This window comes from Microtus pennsylvanicus, chromosome 4 (genome assembly GCF_037038515.1).
Source record: "Microtus pennsylvanicus isolate mMicPen1 chromosome 4, mMicPen1.hap1, whole genome shotgun sequence".
Lineage (NCBI taxonomy): Eukaryota > Metazoa > Chordata > Mammalia > Rodentia > Cricetidae > Microtus > Microtus pennsylvanicus.
This window is the reverse complement of record NC_134582.1, coordinates 53,609,731-53,630,742: the sequence shown is the minus strand read 5'-3', so window position 1 is coordinate 53,630,742 and position 21,012 is coordinate 53,609,731. Positions and strand designations below refer to the sequence as shown.

General features: G+C 37.0%; 1 non-coding gene across 1 annotated transcript; it reads right to left on the bottom strand.

Moving 5' to 3' along the window:
* Positions 1 to 3,203: 3,203 nt before the first annotated feature.
* On the bottom strand, positions 3,204 to 3,276 carry Trnak-uuu (transfer RNA lysine (anticodon UUU)). Its single transcript has one exon. It is a non-coding gene; the product is annotated as a tRNA-Lys (tRNA).
* Positions 3,277 to 21,012: the final 17,736 nt, after the last annotated feature.

The window sequence follows — 21,012 nt, the reverse complement described above, 5'->3', positions numbered from 1 at the left end:
GTGAAAGTAAAGGAACAAAGGCATTGACATATTTTTATATATTCTAAGAAGAATGGTCAAACTTTTGAAACTTGACATTTTTCTTCATTTTAAACATTATCTCCTGAACCCTCTAAAACTACACACATTTTCTGCTACTATAAATCTTCGTCTTGCTGATGGTGTCATCATTTCTGTATATCCAGGATTAAAATGAACTTATGTAGACTTTTATCTCTGATTTTCCATCCACAGTATATGTATCTATTTGCAAGAACAGTAATTTCAGGGGTGATGTTGCCAATAGGAACCCACTAGACCTATAGGTTTAGAAAGATTTGCACATAGGACTATGTGTCTACATGAATCTGCAAGAAGACTTCAGAAGCATAACAGACTTGGTGAACAAAACAAGGGATAAAACAAGAAGCAGAAAAACACATATTTTTAGAATGAAACAGAGAAAAGAAATGGAGTCCAGCAGCCCAATGTGAAGCCAGGACATAGGAGGTATGAGACCAGAGCAGGAAACAGGTCAAAGACTAAGTGTGAGTTTATTTCCAGAAAAAAATGGGTCAAAATGAGGTGTAATTTATCACTGACATTTAATTGGCTGCTTTGGTGAGATAGTGGTAGTACTACCAAATTACACAAGCTGAAAACAGGGACGATTGAATTAATCCATCAGATTTCCAGCAAAAATCATCTCTCTGGTAGCTTTATGGAAACTGGAAGTAAAATCAAACAAATAAACAAACAAAAAACCAAACAAACAAAAACTCTTTAAAGGAAATGAGAAGACCAGTGCAGCTCATAGACAATCATAACAAACTGTTTCACAGAAACAAACGATGGGTTTGAGTTCCTTTACAATGTCTGCATCACAGTACTTGATCAGTAAGTATTTGTAAAAACATAAATATGAAACTGCATAAGAAGACATTAAGTGAGGAACAAATAACATAAAGGATTTAAAACAAAAGGGAAGGTAACAGTATAAGAACAAACCATTAGCAGTGAGGAAAGAAAGCAAAAATCCTACCCAGCAGCCATACCTATGAACCATGACAATCACCACAATGGCAAGAAATGCATAGAGGAAAGATAAGCAGCATTCACATGTTGGTGGCAACCAACATCTGTCTAATTAGGTTTAAAATCCACTCGATGGAAAATAAGTCATGCCTGGTACTGAAAACCTATCCTGGTTCTCAAGGGCTAATAAGATCATCAACATTGGAAAACAATCTATCCCTTTGCTAGACTAGCACAATTCCTTATTACATAAAAATAAATTATTCTCATACCCACAGATAAGTGGAGTAACATACTTCATCAAAGAAATCGCTGTTTACAGCAATTGTAAAACACTACAGAAAACCATAACTAGGCAGAATCTAGAGATAACAGATCCTGGGAAGCCCAGCCACAATGAATATATCTATATCACTGTGCTTACTTGGTGCAAAGATAATAAGAGCCAGAGCACTAGATAATCTGCTGTGAAACATTCTTCCTTAGAAATGACTTTATAAACAAGATCAGAGCAATCACAGTATCAATGGTCATGTTAATGTATAAGGGAGAAAATTTTATGGAATTCTAGCCCTAAAAATAGATTTATAGAAAACTAATGACTACTAGAGGAATGAAAATTAGGCTTTCTTAGGGAAGAAACCCTTCACTAGTTGTTACATGCAAAGTGATGTAGATGGCCACTATAAACTAGTCCCATACTAGCTCAGAACTAAGTATAATAAAGGGTTTGTTCTTTGGGGGTAGACTCACAGATCACAGTCCTCTTCCATTGAAGTGGGGAACAGGAAACAAATCCAACAGCTGAGAGAATGACCACACAAATTTACATCAACATTAATAGTACAAGGGACCATGCCCAAGTGAGCTTGAATCTTACAGGCTATTGTCTGAAGACTTTCAAGCACACCTCCTCCTTTTGTCTAAGTAAGAAAATTCTAAGCCTAAAACAAAGCTAGATACAATAAAAACAAATATCAATATAAAAATTAGAATTACAACCAGCATAAACAATATCAAGCATGATACATAAACTAAATGCTTTTTTTTCCAGGCAAGGAGAAATTTTTAATAAGGCATTCACAAACTCATTGAAATTCTCTAGGTCAGCTGTGTATGTATTTTTCTTGTGGAGTGGGTCATAAGCACTGTGGTGTTTTGAACAAGAAATGTCTCCTATGTCCTTTCGCATTGAATAATTTGGTCCCCAGCTGGTGACACTGTATGGAGCATTTTAAGAGATGTGGCCTTGAAGGAAGTATATCCTGGGGTGGGCTTTGAAAGTAAAACATTCTCTGCTGCTTCCAGTTCACTCTGCTTCATGCTTGAGGTCACAATGTGAGCTCTCAGCTTGCTGCTTCAGCCACCAATGCTGCTGCCATGCTTGTTCACCTTCACTGACTATAGTCCTCAATGTCCTATAAGCCCAAATAAACTCTTTCTATCATAAATTGCTTTGGTCATGGTGTTTTAATAGCTATCCCATCCTAAGAATTCTAAGTCTTGTATTGGAAATGGCTTGGCTATGTCATGAGAGGAAAATAACTATGACTTTGTAGTCTTCAACCCAATTGAAGACCTAAAAAGGGAAATAACATTACTTGAGTAAACAGGAAGTACAATCAAGCAATTTCCAAAATGTTCAATAAATGATGGAGACTAATGGCTACCTGGGAAATCACCAAAAGTCTCATTTGCAATGTTGGAGCAACCAACTTTGGTTAAGGCCTAGAGTACCTGATAGACCATTTCCATTTTCAGAGGCAGGAAGATTATTCAAAACCATCTTACCCTGTCTTGGCAAGGTTTGGCAGTCTTTTTTTATTTCATGTATCTTGCTTCTCCAGTCTGGACACCATACATTTGGTTAGTGATTGAGGCAAGGACAGTTCTTTGGCCAAAGGCCAGTTTTGTCAAGAAGAAAACCAAGTTAAAGCAGAGTGTCTTCAATACCCAACATTCTCTTAGGAATAGATCAGTGATGTCAAGAACAACTGTGCTTACATCAACAGAAACTTTTTTTTTTTTTTTGGTTTTTAAAGACAGGGTTTCTCTGTGGCTTTGGAGCCTGTCCTGGAACTAGCTCTGTAGACCAGGCTGGTCTCGAACTCACAGAGATCCGCCTGCCTCTGCCTCCCGAGTGCTGGGATTAAAGGCGTGTGCCACCATCGCCCGGCAAAATATCCAGCCGCCCGAATAGGGACTTGAACCCTGGACCCTCAGATTAAAAGTCTGATGCTCTACCGACTGAGCTATCCGGGCGCCCCTCAACAGAAACTTAAGTTATTTAAATGTCAGAATATATAGTTCTTTGAAGTGGTTGAAGATTATCTATGTGGAATACAATCTATATGCAGCTAAAGAACCTGATTAGTCTAACTATAAATGTGACAGACATGTATGACTATTGGCCTATAATTATCTATACCTATATTGCTTAAAGACCAAGGCCTTATATTAGAATACTAAACAATCTTTCAACAACTGTGTAGCAAATGAGGAAAATGACCTCAAAATGTAAACAATTTATAAGTATCTTGATCAAAAGTAGAAATATATAATGCAATATGATAAATATATCCTAAAATTGCATCAATACACAAAAGGTCTTAACCAAAGGTAGAAGCATGCATGCATACAATATAACAAATAACTTTGCCTAGGTGTACAAATATTGTAAACAAAAATAGGAGCATATTCAATATAACCGATAAAAGTTGAATTTGTATCAGTATACAAGGATCTATACCAATGTAAATTATCTATTAATAATAGCTCACAATTATTCAATCTATTAATCACTATTGTTACTAGTGTGAGTAAGCTCACACTAATTTACAAACTATCTCATCCATTTCCCTTTTTTCTTAAAAGATCCCTGAGTGTACACAATTTCCACCCCAATACACAACACTATACCAGTTATAATCAAACCCCTAATTGATGTCCCTAATCCTGAGGACAAATTATTTGGGAGAGAGGAAACTGTCATGAAGGCAATGTTCTTCCTATGGGATCCTGTAATATAAAATGATTGTTAAGTTTCTAGATTGTTGTCTGGTATAATTGCATATAGTCTCTGAGTAATTGGTAAGGTTTTCTGAAGTTCTTATTTGAAGTTCTTGCCAGAATGTTGTATGAACTTGCATCATTTCAGCTAAACAAGTTGAAATTATTTTGAGCAGCTGCTACCAAAAACCAATCTTAAAATAGCTCTATCAGTATCATGATGTCATATCAACTAGGCAGAATAATTTTTGTGGAGCCCCAACTTCTTCCTGTAAACTTCAAAGATTACTGCAGAAAAATTTATTGTTCATTGTGGAAAACTTGAACATTATTTATATAGACATATAATCAATAAAAGGTACAATAGAGACAAAAATAGGTATGGAAAGAAGTAAAATATTTCCTAATACTTTTTTCTTTCATTCCCATACCAGATAGCTTCTGATGAGACAGAAACACTGTGTTTTTCTTTTAACAATAGGCTTGGATTTGAGAAGGACAGCCATTGTCCAACTCTGAAGCCAGCTTTAATTTTAAGTAGAGATATATACATGTTGAGGGAATGAAATTTTACCCTGCAGACAACCTGTCATCATAAGTCAGATTAATGTTTCTTTGATGACTCTTTATGGATAGTTATTTTATCCTCTTTAGGCATCTAAAAGTCCAAGGTCTCTCAATACTTTGAAGAGTATTGTCCTGAAAACACGAGAACAGAACCGTGACCCAACCCTTATGAGGTTTCTTACCACCTGCATGTTTGTCTCCTCTGTAGATGAGTTATCATTTTTCTTTTTTATGTATTTATTTATTAAAGATTTCTGCCTCCTCCCTGCCACCGCCTCCCTCAAGACATTTCTTTTTTTCAAACTGAATATTTATTAATTTTGATGATATTCATAACTTTTCTTCAAAACAAGAACAAAACCCTTTCTCCAATCTAGCACATCTCCTGGTTTCCATTGTGAGGTCAACACATTCTTCAAATACACTGGCTGATTTAATTCAGAAGTTTTTTTTTCTATTATCCAATGTCTCTCTGCTGCCATTGTTCCTTTCTCGTTAGCATTAATAAAATTCAAGGTTAATAAAGCATAATAAAACCTATTTTGGGGGGGGGTGTTTACCATCTTTTTCTGTTTGTTTAATATATCCTTTATACTCCAATTTGATCTTTCTATAACCACCTGAACCGTAGGATTGTTTAGTATACATGTAATATGCTTTATATTATAATAAGAAAAAATGGTTTCATTTTCTTATAGACATAACCTAGACCATTATCTATCTTTATATGTGGTGAGTATTTAGTTGTTCCTGTACCAGCTCTTCTAAAGCCTGCAGTTTATCTTCTGTTAAAGGCCATTCTTTAATCCATACTGATTTCTCTGTTAACTATTTTAAAGGTACAGCCATTGGTACTTCTGAAGGTTTTCTAGTTCTTTTGAGTTCTTATACAGTGTGAAGGGCTAGTGACCTTTTATCTTTTGTAACTTATAATATTCTTCCCAGAAACAGGAAATTTAATCTGGGTATTCCATTGCTTCACCAGATAATGACCCCATAAATTCACTGAGAGATTAGCCACACATGATCTCAGCCTTCCTCTCTGTCCTTCTGGCCCTATGCCTTCAACCCATTTCATGCTTTGTTTCACTTGAGATAAGGTCCAATTTCTAAAAATTTAGTATCTGCCTCTTAAGGAAACCAATTCAGATGCCAAGATTCTGGAGTAATCATAGACCCATCCATACTTTGTGAAGAAATTCCTAAATTACAATAAATTTTTGATTCATCCTCCATGTTCATCATCCAGAACATTATTTTTTTTTAATAGCAGGCACTGGATTTTTTAATTTTCCTGGTGAGACATGTCCTCCACAGTGACTATGAATGGCTGGACTATGTTTGACCTGCATGCCTGCAGAAGGCTTTTAAGGACTTTCCCAATGAATACTATCGGGTTGCCTTGTCTATCTTTTGCTGTTATACACTCATTGGTCCAGTGTTGGCCTTTGCCACATCTTCTACACAATGTAGATGTTTGAGACCTTCTCTTTTTGTCATTTCCAGAGGAGACATTATTTCTAGGAATTCCTTGTCTACAATCCCTTTTAATTCTACCTTGTACAATTCTACCACAATTAAAACATTTTGGCATTTTGATGTCTCCTCATACCTTTGAAAATTGCCAAGTCCCTGCATGGCAGGCCAGTCCCACCAAAGGGGTAGCTCCACTGCAACAGGGTTTTCGGGGGATAAAATAACAAAACACTTAATAGGTGAATTCTCCTGTTCTTATTGCACCACCTCTTCTTCCTGCCTGGTCATTGATGTGGGAGAGTCTTCTGTTTTGTGTTGATTTCATTGGTTAAATAAAAAAAAAATCTGCCTTGGCCCTTTAATAGAACAGAGAATTAGGTAGTCAGAGTAAACAGAACAGAATGCTGGGAGAAAGAAGCCAAGTCAGGCAGTCGCCATGATTCTCTTCTCTGAGACAGACGCAGGTTAAGATCTTTCCTGGTAAGCTACCACCTCGTGATGCTACACAGATTATTAGAAATGGGTTGATCAAGATGTGAGAGTTAGCCAATAAGAGGCTGGAACTAATGGGCTGGGCAGTGTTAAAAAAAAATACACTTTCTGTGTAATTATTTCGGGTAAAGCTAGCTGGCGGCTGGAAGCCTGGTGGGAATGCAGGTCATTTCACTTATACTTCCTGACTGACTACTAGCCAATCAGCATTTATTTAAAATGCAATTGACAGGGTGCAGATCACTGTCCCACAGCAGATAGATGTTATAAAGTAGTCCCATACTAGCTCATAAATAAATATGGTAAAGGGTTCTTTATTTAGAGCTAGACTTACAGATCACTGTCCTATTCATGAGTGGGAAACAGGAACAAAATCCAGCAGTCAAGAGAGAGACTGTGCAAGCTTTACATCTTCATTTATAATACAAGAGACCATGTCCAAGTGGATTGGTGTTGTACAGGATATTGACTGATAATTTCCCACAGCAAAGTGGTCATCCTTGAAATCATATATATATATATATGGTGATATATATATATATATATATATATATATATCAATATCAGCAGTGTCTGTGTGTATGTGTCTTCATGAGAGTAAAATTGATGAAATTGTACTTCAATCAAAATTGTATTTAAAAGACCAATGCATTTGTCTGTTAAAGACAAAGACATGAAGTTCTGACTCACCATATTTGAAGTAGTATAAATGAAAATAGTATTTTCCTTAATTAAATAATGGTTTAGGGTATGAATCAAAATTACAGTCAGAAAGTCAATTATATGACTTCATCCATGTTTATAAAAGAGTATTTTCTTCCTGTCTTTAATTAATCCTATGAATGAGTCTCTGGGGTTTGATAGGTACCACAGTTTGTCTTGCCCTGTGTTTTTAACCTTGAGTATATACAATAGCACAACCTTAACCCTTAAAGCTACATAGATGGAAGTACAAGAATGCCATAAGAAACTTATTTTTCTGACTTTTGCCTCCATGTCCTTTGAAAAAAATTGCATTCTTTAGTATTTTTAAATCTGGAGTTAACCCTATTGCATTGCTGTTATTTAAATGACATCTATCTGAAGATACACACATTATGTTAGAAAATGAATACAATTTCTTTACAAATCAGGATTTTTCGAATTTACAATGATCCTATTGTAACAATAAGCTTCATGATAACAGCAAAATAGCTAATTAACACAATGATCATTTAATTTTACTTCTGATAATGCATGTTTTTATTTAGACTAATAAGATGTAAATTATAACCAATAGGCTTTAAATGTTTTTTCATTTGAAGCAATTTCTCAGTGAAGGAGAAACTCAGAGATGGAATATTATTTTGGAGGAGGAGGAGGCAGAAACAAATTCCTGGGCACATCGCTGACCAGATGATTGGCTTGAGAGAACAGAAATGAGTTTGTGGCTATTTCCCTTCACTCACCAAGGCAAATTCAATAAAGACTTTAAAAATCAACTACTCATACTTTATTTCTTTTTTCAACATTTCATTTCTTCACATATGAGACCCTTAAAACAATTTCTAACTAAATATTGTATTGCACTTAATTGTCTGTTTTATGTGTGTGTGTGTGTGTGTGTGTGTGTGTGTCCATGTGTGCACATGGGTACACGGAGACACTCAGATATGCCTTCCATAGCATGCATGTAAAGTCAGAGGACAACTTTAGGAAATTAGACGTTTTTATACGTCCATGTGATTACTAGGGATTGAATTCAGGCTCTCGGGCTTGGTATCACCCCCTCTATATGATCTATCTAGATCATTATAATATCTTTTAAAGTATACTTTTGATTATGATTCTCTTTTAGAGAGACATTAATGATCACATATTAGAGAAGGTTAGGGGATAAATCAATGTTCAGTATTAGAGACCCACACCTTTTGAAATATTTTACATGCAGTATTCCAAGAGCCAGTGTGACCTGAGAGGCTATAATCTCAAGAGTGAAAAATTGGCAGAATTTATTAAAGTATATTAAAAATAGGGCCTTTGATGTAACTGAAGACCAGAGTGGATTTTGAAGTAAAATTATAGAATAGATGAGGATTGGAAGATAAATCAAGTATTTTCATGTATTAGAAGACATGTTTGAAGATAGAGACTTCTTTTGTAGGACCAAAGACAAATATCATTAAAATGAAAACATCCATAAATGGGGTGGGGCCAAGAAAAATTTGAGTTCATAATTTTAGTGAAACTAGTCATCTAGTCGTTACTGATGATAAAATCATGGGATGTTCAGAAACTGTATGATCTGAGTGATCACAAATTTAAAATATTTTGACATTTGAATGATTCTGTTAGATTGGAGCTGGAGAAATGCTTTTATCAGAATGCAACAAACACATCTAAGTAGAGGGAGTTGATCCAGAGATAGAATAGTCACAAGCATGTATAAAGCCCAAGTCTCAACACCTAGATCCATCCACATGAAGCAGGGGTGGCCCATGCCTGTACTCCTAGCACTCAGGGGGTGAAGGCAAAAACTTACTAAGTCAATGTCATTCTCAGCTATAACTCCAAAGACAATAGGTTTTGTTCTCCCAATTTCAATTTGTTATACTCAGATGGAAGTAGCAGACAGCTTGTTCGTGAAAACTGACAAAGATAATGATCTCAGTTTGGGTTGCTACTGCTATGATGAAATGCCATGAACAAAAGTAGGATGGAGCCGGGCTGTGGTGGCGCACGCCTTTAATCCCAGCACTGGGAGGCAGAAGCAGGCGGATCTCTGTGAGTTCAAGACCAGCCTGGTCTACAGAGCTAGTTCCAGGACAGGCTCCAAAGCCATAGTGAAACCCTGTCTCGCTAAACCAATAAATAAATAAATAAATAAATAAACAAAAGTAGGATGGAGAGGAAAGCATTTATTTGGCTTATACTGCCACAATCATTTTCGTCATCAAAGGAAATGAAGACAGAAAAAAATATTAAGCAGGGCAGATAGAGGTAGGATCTGATGCTGAGTCCATGGAGGGGTGATGCTTAAATGGTTTGCTTCTCAGACTTTGGTTGCAAAGTCTGCTCTCTTATAGAACCCAGCACCACTGGTGATGACACCACCCACAGTGAACTGAAGCCTCTCCCATCACTCACTGATTAAGAAATTCCCTATAGGCATACCTGCCACCCAATTTATAGACCCGTTTTTTAATTGAAGTTTCTTCATCTCAGAGCACTGTAGCTTGTGTGAAGTTAACAAAAAACTCTGCAGTACAATTTTTAAAAAAGAGAAAGAAAGGTTAGAACAAAGTATTTGGGTTTCCAGGTGTATGTGGTCAATGTCATTTATCTAAACATCCTGAAGAATTCATTCTTAGTTCTGAGTTCTGTTGTAAACATGATTTTGCACTTTTGCATCTCAGGCTAGTCAATACACTCTTTTTTTTAAATATTTATTTTACTTTCAGATTATAATATAAGTATTCCTCCTTTGTTTTTGTCTTGAAGGCTTCACATGCATCCCTTTTTCAAGTTCGTTTTTAACAAAAAGTCAGAAAATACATGTAGATTGTCCAGAAACCTTACTCAACAGTAGCAAAATGTCATCGTTTATACTGAAGTATGCTGTCTTAAATTTGTATTATTTTCATGTAATTATTTATGCTACACAAGTTCTAAAAGAGGCCTTTAATGTCGAATGCTTGTGAATGCCCTCACAGTGATACAGAATGCAGAGTTGATTTTATATTGTAAACATTCAAGTACTGACCTCGAGATTATCATGAAGCTGCAACAATCAAGACATGATGGTACTGGTGACAGGAGAGACAGAAGAGTGGGGCAGAGTAGAGTGTTCAGAACTGGATCAAATGGGGTCAGAGGTGAAATAAAGTATTCTACGACAAACGGGCAAAGACAATTTAGTGACAAGAAATTCTCATTCCCACAAGCCGAAGCCGTGATACTATTTTATATACAAAGAGAATTTAAACTTTGCCCTTGAATTTTTTTCCAAATATTTGCTCAGAATCAACCTCAACTTAAGTACAAGGCACAAAACTGTAAGTCTTCTAGAAAATATTGCAGAAAAAATCTTCCTGACATTAAATTTGATGATTACTTTTACATACAATAACAAATATATGACCCATGAAATGATACTGTTAAGTAGGACCCTATTAATGTTAAAATATTATATTCTGTGAAATATATTATGAAGAGCATGAAAGAAGAGCTACATACCAGGCAAATGCAGGACACATCTAAATTGCTTCTAAAAACCTTAATTGGCAATATTTTGTGTTTATGGAGTATAAATGATTTGTAGAAATATGCTTGCAGTGCCCACTATATTCCCTCTCATATTTATGTTCATCCCCTTCTGTATTTAGTTATAAAAGCACTTATGGTCTCATCTCAGTCATTTTCAAATATACAATCTGCTGCTTTCTATCTGTAGTCAGTATCTCGACTCAAAAGCTAAGAATGGACAAGACAGAGGAGCACAGAGCTCAACAATGAACATGTCCATATGATCAAGTAGACAGACAGTCCATAAATCCACCAATAGTGGATAAATACCATACATCACTAACAAACTGGAAACTTGAACAACACCTTGATACAAACATGTGAGTACTAGAATATCTAACATCCAAAACATGAATTCTGAACACTAAGAGAACTGAGCGCAGTGGATACTCCCATTTGTTGTTAATGGGTCTGTCCAGTAGGGCCACAGTGCTGACTGAACATCTGCCTGGTTTCTTGTGAACCTGAGAACTGTTTTGCACACATTGATTCAAAATTAGTTATTTTTCCAAATCATTTGAAAACTTATATCTGTATAAAAATTTGCACTCTTCACACTATTGCAACAACACGGAATGATTCTAACAACACCAAATTCACACATCTCCTGAGTCCATCATGGAATTGTTTGTAATTTATTTCTCATTGTTGAAGGCAATTCCTCTTCATAGTGTTTGTCTTAGAAATAAATACTTGGTTCATAAAGTTCTCATTTCCATAAATTGACTAATACAATGATCTGGTGTTCTCCACATGAGTTCTTCCAAACCCAACTCTGTCTATTCAAATATACTATAATTCCTTAAGTGTCAGCATATATCAGATTTATCAGTACCCAATGATTATAAAATGTAAGTGGACACATTAAGATTCTCTTCAGTCTTCCTTTTCAAATATGATTCATTTTGTTAAATACAAAATTAGTCTGTTCTTGAGCAGTTACCTAAAGAGGATATTCTGAACATAGGAAAACCATTTTGGCTGGGCTCTGGAGGAACTAGTAATGATGAAACTAATTTTGATCAGAATTACACAAATACATAAAATATTATGTACTGATATCCACAGATTCAGCACTAAGAGTTGATTCTAACCATAATATCCTCTCATTGAAAGCATCTACAAAGATCAGTTTTACTAACACCATTCCCAGAAATGATCTATGCTCCAGTTGTACCATTACGGAAACTATACCTATATGTGAGAAAATGGTTCTTTGCAACAGATGACATTCATTACAGAAAATGATAGCCAATCCAAATGCAGAATTGTGGTCCCTACCCCTAATCCATGCATCTGCAATATAACTTCCACACTTAATGCTCAGACGTCATTCTGGAAGATGCCATAGAACGATGATGAGAACTAGAGAAATACCAAACTTTGTGTGAGATTTTATTTCTTAGGAATGTCAAAGGCCACTCCCATAAAGTTTCATCAGCATGCCTGCCCTAATGTGAGCCAAACAAGAGCATAGTCATATTAATACAGACAGGGAAATCCATGGAGGCCTCAAACCTAAACAAAAAATGACAGGTAACTAAGAATACTGAAACTAGGAGAAAGAGTCTTCCTTGGCAAACTGCATACCAACTGGCTATCCAGTACCAAACGATCATCACTGGAGAAAAAAAGATAGCCTTGAGCAGGCTATGTTAATAAAGGCTTATGTATAAGCATATACATGTAAATATATGCAAATATTAGCAATAAGTGAAAAAAAGAACATGAAATTAAAAGAAAGCAGAGAGGAATTTATGGGAGGAGAAAGAAATGAAGTAATTACATTATAACATTAAAAAATAAAGAAATGTTTAAAGAGAAGATGTAACTATATACAATACACTTGGCATTCTGTATGCCCTAATGTCTGTATAGTATATACTGCAAGATTTGGAGAGGAGTATAGAGAGAATTCTGGCCAAGCATTTGTAGAAATTGGTTCAGTTATGAAGCCAAAGCTTCATTAGCTACCTAAAGGAAGAATAAATATATAAATCTTTTAGAATTCTTATACAGGATAATGATGTTCAAAACACCTGTAGTACAGGACTAGACCTTCCTTGGAGGACTCAGCCAGTGAGGGAAGTGCAGACTTCACAGAGAGCCCAGGAAGAAATTTGCAATAGCTCAAAACTGTTATGAGTGGTTAAAGTAGTGGAATGATTCACTGCTCAGTGTTGTCTAAAACCGTTTACAGAGGTAAGATACAGAATCAGAATAAAATTGTCGTCTTCATTCGGTAAAGATGATGAGGACATTTGACGTCACTGTGTGGTCCAAGTGGTTTCCTGAAACACTTGATTTGGGCAATTTATGTAGTGTGTATTCAAGGCATACCGTATCTATCGTAGACTTCCTGAACCGGAGTGAACCTCAAGTAGACAGAATAAAAACAGAAGCCAAAAGGAAGCCTTTCTCTAGAATGAGGAATAAGAGAAGTCCAGAACCTTTTAACCAAGCACTTTTATATTGTCCTACATCCCCAAGACCTCCCTTCGGCTCTCTTATTGTCACAAAAGCAGCATTAACCACATGGAGATGTCCATTCAGCTCACCTACCGTCAAAAATGCAGTAATCATGTGGTAGTTGGTTAAAATGAAGATATTGTTTTGTTAGTTTGTACCTGGGTGCATGCTACCATTTGCATTTCTGAGAAGGAGGTTACTGAATTCCTATTTCATAGATCATTTAAGAAGGCTGTGTGAAAATCTGAGAAACAAAAGTGGAGTCTGTGATTCTGACTTCATGTCTTGGTTCAGCTGTATACTCTCTCTCTCCAATTTCCTGTAGAGCTTGGGATGAAAGGTTCTTCTTTTCCCCATATTATGGCATGCTCATCTCACAAACACCAGTAATTTCTAAAATCCTGATAAACTTGCCCCAATATGACCATAAGAGGATAATTCAATTAAACCCTCATAAAGCATGCATACAGGAAATGGTTGACTCCAGCTCTTTCATACTTTTTGTACACTTTCCCTTCTGGCTCTAGAGGGTTTAAATATTTTTAAATTAGCTCAGTGCACCCCCAGAGATCTTCGTATCTTCGTTTGTTTTGTTTGATCACATTAACTTACAAGTTGCCTCATATATTTCTGGAATGCATTTCAGGACATAAACGTGATAACAAAATTAACATTCTTTCCTTGAAATGTTAAGCTTCAGGCTGGGCGAGGCATCTACATCATCCTAACTTTCTTCATTTTGGATCTTTGCACATAATAAACTTTGGCAAATATTTCTGGATTGATGTTTATATTTAGATGTTTTCATTACTTATGTGGCTGTGAAATGTGCTTCTTAAAAGCTCTTCCTTGTGTCTTGCTTTAGAACTTTACTCAATTCTATCATGTTCAAAGTGCTATTAAGTTCCTCAAGTTGCCCTCAGCTTAGAGGTACACATTTCCTGCTTTCGGGGAGATGGTGGCTGTGCCCCAACCTTTGTGCTCTTAATTAAAACACAAAGGAGGCTTAATTAGAGTAATAAATGCAATTAGAAGTGTCTGTAATGAGGAAACTGCTGCTCAATGTTTAGAGCCTCAGAGAGGGGATGGCCAGATGGATTAATTAATCAATGCTAACTTTCATTTGTTTAAACTCTTTGAGCTTCTCTGGCATGAGGAAATAATGCAAACACAGTGCATGGCTGTAATTGTGACGAGGTAAAATGTCTTAGCTACTACTTTCTTATGTAAAGAGCTTTCATTTTCGATGCTGATCTCTGCTTTTGCCCAGGTGCAATTCCCTCCCACACACTCATCTCTTCTTTGTAAAAACATTGTAACAGGCTGTAACACAATGGAGCAATATAAATACCAGTTGCCAATGTTTTGAGCGATTTGTTTCCACACCAAATAATGTGATACCTCATTTCCTCTGTGTCTGCAGACCCTGTACTGCCTCTCTTGCCTTCTTCTCTTCTGGGTAAAAGCTGTGTTCTATGTGTGGAAATGAGTTGTCCATGCTACACAATAGCACCTGACATTTCTTCAGTGACTTGTATCTACAGTAAATCTGCAAAGTGATATTTAGTTTCTTTTAAGAAGTTATATTAATTTAAAAAGTAAAATCCACTGATTTTCTTCCTCATCTCTAGTGAAACAAATTTATTTGGGTTCACCTTATTACTTAGCTTTTCTAAGATCATGAACTATAGGCTCAATGTCTTCTGTTTATGGCTAGAATCCACTAATGAGTGAGCACATACCATATTCATATTTTGGGGTCTGGGTTATCTCACTCATGATAGTGTTTTCTATTTCCATTCATTTGCATGCAAAATTCAAGATGTCATTTTTCTTTTACCGCTGAGTAAGTACTCTAATGTGTAGATGTGCCACGCTTTCTTTATCCATTCTTCCGTTGAGGGGCATCTAGGTTGTTTCCAGCTTCTGGCTATTACAAGTAATGCTGCTATGAACATAGTATAGATGCTCCTGGAAATTGGAAGCAGATAAGATTGCCAGGCAGAAGTTGGAAACATGGGGGTGGGGTGAGGAAAGGGGAGAGGGGGAGAGAGAAGGGAGAAGGGGAGGATTGTGGAGAGCTTGGGGGAGTGAGATGGTTGAGAAGGAGGAAGGATGGATATGGGAACAGGAAAGAAGATATTTTAATTCAGGGAGCTGTTTTTGGGTTGGCAAGAGGCTTGGCTCTAGAGGGGTTACCAGGTGTCCACAGGGATGTTTCCATGTAGGACCCCAGGCAGTAGAGGTGCCTGAACTGGCCTTGTCCCAAAGTCAGACAGATGACTATCTTGAATATCACCATAGAACCTTCCTCCGGCGACAGATGAAGATAGAGACAGAGACCCACATCGGAGCACTAGACTGAGTTCTCAAGGTCCAGTTGAAGAGCAGAAAGAGGGAGAAGATGAGCAAGGAAGTCAGGACCATGAGGGGTTGGTCCACCCACTGAGATAGTGTGCCTGATCTAATGGAAGCTCACCAAAGCTGGACTGGGACCAAATGAGCATGGGATCAAATTGGATGACAATTGGGGCAGACTGAGAAGCCAATGATAATGACACTGGGATTTGTCTCTACTGCATGTACTGGCTTTTAGGGATCCTAGTCTATTTGGATGCATACCTTAATAGCCTGGATGGAGGGTGGAGGGCCTTGGACTTCCCACAGTGCAGGGTACCCTGCCCTTTCTTAGGACTGGAGGGGGAGGGAGGAGGATGAGTGGGGGAGCAATGGGAGGGAAATGGGAGGAGGGGAGGAAGTGGAAATTTTGAAGGGTATTATTTATAAAGCAATAAAAAATAAAAAAGAAGCTTAAAAAACAAATTTATTATAAAATGGCATTTCTGCTTGAGATGTAAAAGATGAGGTGAGTTAGTGGGGCCTGCAGATGCACAGGCCAGGTACTGCCTTCCTATAGAAACATCCTAGCTACATCCTATTGCACTCCTTTCCTGAATGTGAACACTGGCACTAGTCTAGCGGCACTTGATGGCCAAAGTATGCCAAGCTTAATAGACCCCACACTCTTTGTTACTGAGTCACAGGACACTCCTCTTAGCAGGGATTTACCATGCATGATTCTCTGATCTGAGGCTTCTGACTCTCTGAAATTTTGCTTGAATTATTACAAGCTTTCGTGACTGCAAGATCAGCAGAGAGCTATTTAATTACAATGCAGACTACGACAACACCCCTCCTTTCCTCCTGCACACAATTTGAGCTACTTCCTGCTGAGCCACAGTCACTATGTGCTGACAAATCTGGCGATGGATGGAGATAGAGACAGAGACCCACACTGGAACACTGGATAGAGCTCCCAAGGTCCCAAGGAGGAGCAGAAGGAGGGAGAACATGAGCAAAGAAGTCGGGACCACAAGGGGTGCACCCACCCACTGAGACAGTGGAGCTGATCTGCTGGGAGCTCACCAAGGCCAGCTGGACTGTTACCAAAAAAAAGCATGGGATAAAACTGGACTCTCTGAACATGACGAACAATGAGGGCTGATGAGACGCCAAGGACAATGGCACAGGGTTTTGATCCTACTTAATGTGCTGGCTTGGTGGGAGCCTAGCCAGTTTGGATGTTCACCTTCCTAGATATGGATGGAGGGGGGAGGACCTAGGACTTGCCACAGGGCAGGGAACCCTGACTGCTCTTTGGACTGGAGAGGGAGGGGGAGAAAGGTGGGGGGAGGGGGAGAGGGGTGGGAGAAGGGGGAGAAGAATGGGAGGAGGGGGAGGGAAATGGGAGGCTGGGAGGAGGTGGAAATTTGTTTTTTTTTTCTTTCTTTTCTTTATTCTCCTTTTATCAAAAAAAAAAGACCTTTAAAAAAAAAAGAAAAGAAAAGGACATAGAGACATCTAAGTCCCGAACAATGGGAACAAGCACAATTCTTCCCATACTTCAGCTCATAGCTATCTTGGGATATTATCTCTGAAGTTATTTGTAGAGCTACAGAGAACTTTCACTTATTGGCAAAAGTAAACAAAAATTTTATCCACACCAACAATTTCATTTTTCCTCCTTATATTTATATTCCTGAAAATACATTGAAAGTTAATATTTTTCAAATGGCCACATAATTTTGCTATTGTATATTGTAATGTGCCCATCACATGCTAGTTTATTTTCTTGTAAATAAAAATGTGTTATTCAGCTTTAGATACTGTGACATGTCCTCTCTACCACTTTGTATTTGGTTATCATCCAATCAGCAGCATAACTAAATAACTTTCTCTTTAGTCTTTCGTCATTTAAGTTATTATATGAAGCATGTTTTTATCTTCCCCCGATTATGGAAGTAGTATTGTATATGAAAGAAATAGACATGTAACAAAAATTAATGCCAAAGTCAGTGAGAGGGATAGCAATGCCAGAAAATGAGATTGTAATCAAAAAGGACAAAAACATGTATAGCCACTCCAGAGGAAAGGAATCTGGATAAGATGAAATGTTGAAAGCCACAAAAGCACATAGTTTCCACTCTTATTTAAAAGGTAAGCTTATCAATAGGTTTTTACTGTAGTCTCAGTCTGAGAGGGAGCAGTGCTGAGGAGCAGCATGGAGTTGAGATAAAAGAGGAAAGACAAAAAAAAAAAGCTACAGGCATTCAAAATTGTTTTTGAGATTTATGGAGAAGAAGAGGATATAAAACAGTATTAATGTGCACCATTAGGACTTTGTGAAATCATACTTTAAGTGCTAAACTTTGGGTGAAACCATGAGAACATAGTATCTGTGAAAACAATATTCATCTAGCAGGATGTATTGAAGGTGACAGAGTGTGTGATCTGTGTAGTTAATGTGAGATGCTACTCAAATTTGTGAAAAGACAAACTCAAAGCAGATGAAGTGAAGTGTAGAACAAGACAGGGTATTGAACCTCTGTGTCACTTTAAGTCAGGGCAGTGAAAAAACAAATACAATTACAGACATGAAGTAGTGGGAATCTGTGATGAGTGACATTTATAGAGCACTACACATAGTAGGTACTCAAAATATTTTTTATCTATTTTGTTGGTTAATTTAAACAAAATCACACACACAGACACACAATCATTAAAATGGCCATGTTTTCATCTTAACATTTCCTTTGACATACATTTATTTCATTGATAGATGGTTATGACATCCCGACTTTTGTCTCTAGTTATCAACATCAATTCTCTCTTGCTTTCTTTTGATTAGTTCTACTGTTTGCCAATCTTATTTATCATTTCACAGAACCTATAGTTAACTGGCTTCATTTTTTTTGCTGTTATTTTATTTTCATTTCACTAATTTCTGATTTGATCTTTACTATTCATTTCATCTACTCATTTGGGGTATTTTCAGGTGATTTTTGGCTTACACATTTGAAATTTTTCACACATCTTTTACAGGCAGATTTACGTATGCATTACCTTTAGGATTTTCCTCATGTCTCCCCAAGAATCTGGAAGATGAGTTTTCATTTAATGTTGAACCTAAGAATTTTCTAATTTCTTCCTTTATTTCTTTAAACACCTATCATAAACTACACAAGAGAGAATTATTTCACTTCCATGTAGTGTCCATACTCTACTTGTCAGTGAAATCTTGTTACAATCTAATAAGGACTAAGGAGTTGCAGGGTAGATAACCTTTAAAAGTCCATTCTATCCACTAGATCAATGATTCAGTTTAAATTTAAAATTTCTTTTTTGATTTCTGTCTGGATCCTGAAACTAATTGTTGAGAGTAAAGCAATCCACAAATCCACGTATTTTATACCTGGGACTTATCATCTCTCTCTTTATGTTCAGTAGTGTTTTACGAAGTTATAAGTACATCAAATTCACACACACACACAAACACATTCATATCATCTTTTCCATCTTCTTGATTAGTTACTCTCGTATTTTTGTTGTTGTTGCTGCTGTGTGTTTGTGTGTGTGTGTGTGTGTGTGTGTGTGTGTGTGTGTGTGTGTGTGTGTGATTGCTTTCTCTGTAGCTTTGGAGCCTGTCCTGGAACTAGTTCTTGTAGAACAGACTGGCCTCAAACTCATAGAGATCCATCTGCTTCTGCTTCCCACCCGAGTGCTGGGATTAGAGACCTGTGCCACCACCACCCGGCATTGGCTACTTGCTTTATTAATATGATTCATATAATTTTAACAAATTTAGGCTTAAATTCTTAATTTTTGGTCATGGAGTACTTATTCTGGATGTTATCTCATTTACAGATTTTGGTATGTCTAAGTGTTACTTCTCACTTACTAGATGGTTTCTCCTAGGTCATTTATTTCTTCACAGTGCGTTGAGCCTCCCTTTATTCTTTCTCCTTGTTTAGTTTTCCTTAAAACATTCTCTCTAATGCTTAGTTAATAGGCATGAATTGCTTAAGATTTTTCTAACATTTGGAAATTTGTTTCTCCATGAAGTTCAAAAGGTAGAAAAATGATTGTCTTTTATTTAACTTCCTGTACTGAAACACAGCATTCCATGCTTTTTGTAACTTTAAGGATTGTAGCTGAGAGATCTGATGATATTCTGACAGATTTACTTCTAAAGATTAATTAGACGTTTCATTGCTGCTTTTATAATGTTTCTTTGTTCTATAGCTTTAATATTTTAATGGAGATGAATCTTGGAGACATTTTTTAGATTATATCTACCTGGAGTAATAAATCAATTCAGGATTCTAGATATAATATTATTAAAATTCAAATCCTGAACTTGTGAGTTCATAGCTTTCCCCAGGCTGGAAAATTATTTGTTTATTTTCATACTCCTTGAGTTTTGAACACAGTATTGTCCTCTTCCGTATGGATTCTTAGGTTTCATCTCTATTTCATAGTATCAAATTCTTGTTGGTTATGGTCTTATTTGATTATTTCTTTATGTCCTTCCTTGTTTATAGAAGCTGAGTTTTTCTGCCTCACTTCCACCTGCAATGTTCTTCTCTTTGCTTGATTTCTCTGTAACAATGTGTTTCTCAGTGTTTTATTTAATTGACAGGCTCATTTCCAACACTTGCATTTGGTGGGGTTTTTTTGCAGAGTATTGACATGTGATTCCCCTCTGTATACTGTGAATATGTTTTATTATTGTTGGTTAATAAAGTTGCTGTTTTGGCTTATAGAAGGACAGAATAGTTAGGCATGATATCCAAAGAAAGACAGAGGAAGAAATAAGGCAGAGTCCAGCAGATGCCATGTAGTTGCCAAAGGAGAAGGTGTCAGAGACTTATTGGTAAGCCACAGCCGTATGGAAATACATAGTTAATAGAAATGGGTCAATATAAGAAGTAAGTGTTAACTAGGATTATGCCTGAACCATTGGCCAAACAGTGTTGTAATTAATATAGTTTCTGTCAGGTCTGGGTGGCCACGAAACAAATGCACAGTCTCTGTTTACATAATGCCACCCAAATGATTGGGGCTATTTTGAGTGCTTTGCCACTCAATTTGTGTCCAGGAGCTTGTATGCACACTTGGGGTTAGGAGGAAAGTAGCTAAGAGCGTATGTGCTGCTAAACACTCTCCCTCTAGGCAAGATGAAATATGCTAAGCATGCATAGGCTGGAGAACTTGGCAAATTCCTGCCACCATACACAGAGATACTTCCATGTCACACAGTGCACTGGCAGCAGATTTAGCTTATTCTCAGAAAAAAAGGGTATATGTGTTGCACGCTCCTTCCCAGAGTTGAAGTGGTGAGTATGGCTATCATCCGGTGGT